Source organism: Dama dama, chromosome 24, assembly GCF_033118175.1.
Source record: "Dama dama isolate Ldn47 chromosome 24, ASM3311817v1, whole genome shotgun sequence".
Classification (NCBI taxonomy): Eukaryota; Metazoa; Chordata; class Mammalia; order Artiodactyla; family Cervidae; genus Dama; species Dama dama.
Window position 1 is genome coordinate 47,958,522 of NC_083704.1, and position 4,861 is coordinate 47,963,382.

General features: G+C 38.7%; 1 long non-coding RNA gene across 1 annotated transcript; it reads left to right on the forward strand.

Moving 5' to 3' along the window:
* Positions 1-766: 766 nt before the first annotated feature.
* On the forward strand, positions 767-4,861 carry LOC133045816 (uncharacterized). The gene is made up of 3 exons (XR_009690358.1): positions 767-858; positions 1,598-1,880; positions 2,629-4,861. It is a non-coding gene; the product is annotated as an uncharacterized LOC133045816 (long non-coding RNA).

Genomic DNA, 4,861 nt, shown 5'->3' on the forward strand with positions numbered 1-4,861 from the left:
AAAAATCTTTTTGAGTAAATTAATTTCTGTTTTGTAGCGTGTAATTGCAAGACATTTGGAATATTTGTACAATCAGGATAGATGGAGCTGAAGGTTTTGTGAAATGAAAAATGATCTTGATGGTATTATGGTACATAGCAGTCTTAGACATTCCGCTTTCATGTCTTTGTGCTCTGCTGTGCTCAGTCGCTTCAGTTGTTTCCAACTCTCTGCAACCCCATGGACTGCAGCTCGCCAGGCTCCTCTGTCCATGGGATTCTGCAGGCAAGAATACTAGAGTGGGCTGCCATGCCCTCCTCCAGGGGATCTTCCCCAACCAGGGATCAAACCCTCATCTCTTGTGTCTCTTGCACTGCAGGCAGATTCTTTACCCACTCAGGCACCTGGGAAGCCCCTTCATGTCTTTAACCATTGTTAAATAAACTGTCATTCCTGGGAGAAGTTGGAACAACAATTAAGTCCTGGTTTGTTGTAGTGGGTAAGGAGAAACAGATGACTCCATTTTGCATTTGCTTCTTTAACAACTACCCCCTTTTGATCATACTCTCAGCATAACTTGAGATGTGATTTAAAAAAAAAAAAATAGTAATTAGCCTCCAACTAAAAAAAAAAAAATAAAAATAAGGCATTAGTGCCCCTCTCAGCCACTGCTCTGCATCCATGGGTCATGATATTTTTGCTTAAGCCCTGTGACATTTCACAGGTCCAGGTTCATAATTGTTATATTAGTTACTATCTTTGTTCCTTTTCTGTTGTTATCGTCTTAGGGAGATATTTCACATGGAGGTTAGTAGCTGCAAATATGCATTAAAACCTTTGAGAGGATACAAAACACCAGTGGGGATTATTATCATTATGGTAAGTAGGATAATTTCCAGTGTTTGGAGTGTGCTTTGAAGCTATGGTCTCTAAGACCCAAACCAATCAAAGAAAGACCCCATTCAGAGTCATCTTAAGCCAGGTGGCTTCGTTAATGATATGTCACTTAATTTTAACTCCTTTGGAAGTGTTAATTCACGTACAAGAGGTGGTGTTAGCCACAGTGCAAATGCATCCTATCTTGCCAAGAGAATAATTGAGGGCTACTCTATTATCGAGAACAACCTCCACCAGAGTCGAAGGATCTTTACTGGGAAGCTACTGCTTAGCAGTGGATTTCTTGCAGATTTCTTAACTTTTGGATTTCAAAAGTTAAGGAGAGGTTCCTGATCATAGCCTCATTTGCCTTTATTCCTAACCAGGAAGTAGGGACCTGCCAAAAAAAGCAAACCCTGAATCATAAGTGCCTCCTGGTAGGCCCTTTCAAGAACAGTTAGAGCCATAGTTAGATTACTAAGTGTCACCGCCCGGCCGTGCACCAGCCACCTGGGCCTTCATGGCCCAAGGAGATGACAATCACCCAAAAAAATAAATCCTGTCGCTAAGGTGGCATTGTGAATAGATTCATCTGCAAGAATTGTTTCATTTGCCTGTTTAAAGCCAGGAGTCAATTAATTTTTTTCCCCCCTAGCCTGAAGTAAGAAGTTTTTATAAATTCTAAAGATTACCTTCCTTGGCAATGGCCCAGAAGCTGTGGCTGATGGAATTATCTTTCCAGGTCAGTGCCAGGATAAAGGAAAGAGAAAAACCGGTTTTGAGTTCAGCTGAAATGGGAAGTCTTGCCCTGTCTGGCATCTTGGATGGAAGCAGTCTACATCGATGTTCACTTGTCATCCATGTCCACTTGTCACCACAGTGTCATCCTTCTCAACTTGATTTGGAGGTCTCCAGGGTTTGTACAGGACCAAAAGTCAGTTGGAGTCTCCTTTAGCTATATGATACAGATATACAAGGTTCACTGCCTTCTGGTTTTGCAGCAGAGTGAGTGGCCAGAGCACTTGGTAAGTTCGCTTTCAATGGAACTCGAGGGCAGTTTTCTTCTGATGACATCTCCAGAGTTATTCCAGTCACTGGGCTCCAGACAGTGACCAGTAAGGTTTCCCTAAATCGGAAATCAGGGAAAGCTTCTTTAACCTGTTGGTAATAGGCTCCAGAGTAACACAATAGATGGTCATACTAGCGGGAGACTACAAAGGATCAGCAGAAGGTGGTATACCAATAGACATTGGTCTGACCATGATTGTCTCTTGTGGAGTGAGTTTATGTTTCCCAAAGGTGGTGTTATGAACAGTCAGCAAGACCATAGGCAATACTATAGGCCAGGGGAGTCCAGTCTATAGCTGTATAACAACACCTCAAAGACTGTTAGCAAAATTAGAGCCTACTATCTATAAAGGAACAAACATAATTTTTCTCTCTATAATTACCCCCATTTTTTACTATAGGTAATTAGAGTAAAGCTAAATTTGTATTAACTTCAGCCTGATTATTTATACACGTGCAGCAAGAAACAGTGATTGACCATAAAATTTTATCAAGGTTGTTTTGCCAGAACCTTGTTAATAAAATATTAGCTTGCCCAAGCAAGCTCTGATTATATAAGACTACGTATATTTCTCTCAAACATGATATTCCAGTGAAAATCTTGCTAGTTGTGTCCTTTTACAAGGAGAATAGATTATTTTTCTTTTAATTTCCTTTGCTCTTCGAAAAAACAAAACCTGTTATTTTCCCCCCTCTTTTCCATAGGATTCCATGAATTCTAACACAGCCATAAAAGCAGTAGATTTTAGAAAATGTACTTCATAACGTTACCCATACTGGCAGGACACAATCCAGGACGGTAATCCAGGTTTTATGGCCCTATCACTGGCCTCCCTTGTTAATGCCGAAGTAGAATGGACCTCATCCACGTGTGCCACAATCTTGACAGACCCTGTTGCTACTGCCTTTGCAGCGAGGACGTTTCCCTGATACTCAAGTTCAGTCCTTTTAGTGTGAGCCTCAATTTTGGGGGCAGACAGCATCATGCCAGGACATAATCAGACTTTACAGGAATTTCATTCAGTTTCTGGAATACTTCAGTAGATAGGGAAACAATGGAAACAGTGAGAGACTTTATTTTGGAGGGCCCCAAAATCACTGCAGATGGTGACTGCAGCCATGAAATTAAAACGTTTGCTCCTTGGAAGAAAATTTCTGACCAACCTAGACAGCATATTAAAAAACAGAGACATCAATTGCCAACAAAGGTCCATCTAGTCATAGCTATGGTTTTCCCAGTAGTCATGTATGGATGTGAGAGTTAGACTATAAAGAAAGCTGAGTGCCGAAGAATTGATGCTGTTGAACTGTGGTTAGAGAAGACTCTTGAGAGTCCCTTGGACTGCAAGGAGATCCAACCAGTCCATCCTAAAGGAAATCAGTCCTGGGTGTTCACTGGAAGGACTGATGCTGAAGCTGAAACTCCAGTACTTTGGCCACCTGATGCGAAGAACTGACTCATTTGAAAAACCCTGATGCTGAGTAAGATTGAAGGCAGAAGGAGAAGGGGACGACAGGATGAGATGGTTGGATGGCATCACTGACTCGATGGACATGAGTTTAAGCAAGCTCCAGGAGTTGGTGATGGACAGGGAAGTCTGGTGTGCTGCAGTCCATGGGGTCACAGAGTCAGACACGACTGAGTGACTGAACTGTACCATATCTATACAGATATAAGATAAACAAGGCTTAATGTTACTTAGCTATGTAATTTAACATTTCATGTAAGCCTGAATTAGTATAACATCTCCCTTTTTATGAGGTGAGAGAATAAATTATAGGAGCTTTTTCAGGGGCCCCCTGAGAAATCTCAAATATAACTAGAGATTAAAAGAACTTTATATAGCATTTGATTTGGGGAAGCTGTCTGATTAACAAAAGTTTGTACACTTGACTAAATAGAACCACAGATCATTGTGAAACAATACTTAATTATCTATTTGGCCAAAGTAGTAATAAAACATCCCTTTATCAGATGAAATCAAGTTTAGTTTTATGTAACTATACTACTAATATTGAGCATAATTTAAAAACCTTTATAGTTCAGTTTTAGCCAATTTGTTTATACAAGGGAAGATTCTCTCTTACTCTCTTCTGAAATAATCAGAAGATCTAATTTAGACAAAATTACTCTCATTTCCTTCAACAAAGATGCATCTTTATTCCTCAAACTTCTCCTTAAACAAAAATACATCATGGTGTCCTTACATACAGAGCTGAACTCTTCTAGTTGTCTTAATTACATGCATTAATTATAATTTTTTATATAATTTTTAACCCTTGGAAACTTTAATTTTTAGAATCATGTGCTTCTTTTTCTTTAGATTTTCTGTAGTAGGTAGCCGAAAGTAGTTGAATGTGTATTTTGTAATTAAAGTATCAGTATTTTATTCCATTTGGAAATGATCCAGATATTCAGTAAACCTCTGTTATTTAACCTATGAAATCCTTAAAGTTTCTAGTTACCAAAGAGATTTGGGAAAATATTTTAAGGACACCTAAAATATAATTACTGCTAAAGAGTTCACCTAAAACCTTTTAATCTTACATCTATTACTTGCTTCCAACAGTCATACTTCAATTACTTTCCTGTTGACAAAAATTTTAACAGAGACAACATGAATCTACCTGATCAGTTACTCCAGGTAAAATAAAAAGTTTTATACTTGATGCTGCTTACACTACAAACATGCCTGTTTTAATTACACCAGTGAATTTAAACTAGCTTTTATTTATCTTAGATCACACAAACCTGGAATGCACCTAGGGTTAGTTTTTATTAATATATTTCTGAGTTTTCGATTATCCGGTCTTTATTTTAGCTATATGTAAATTATATATTATTATACATATGTATATATACATACTCACAATAAACTGTGGAAAATTCTGAAGGGGATGGGAATACCAGACCACCTGACTTGTCTCTCCAGAAACC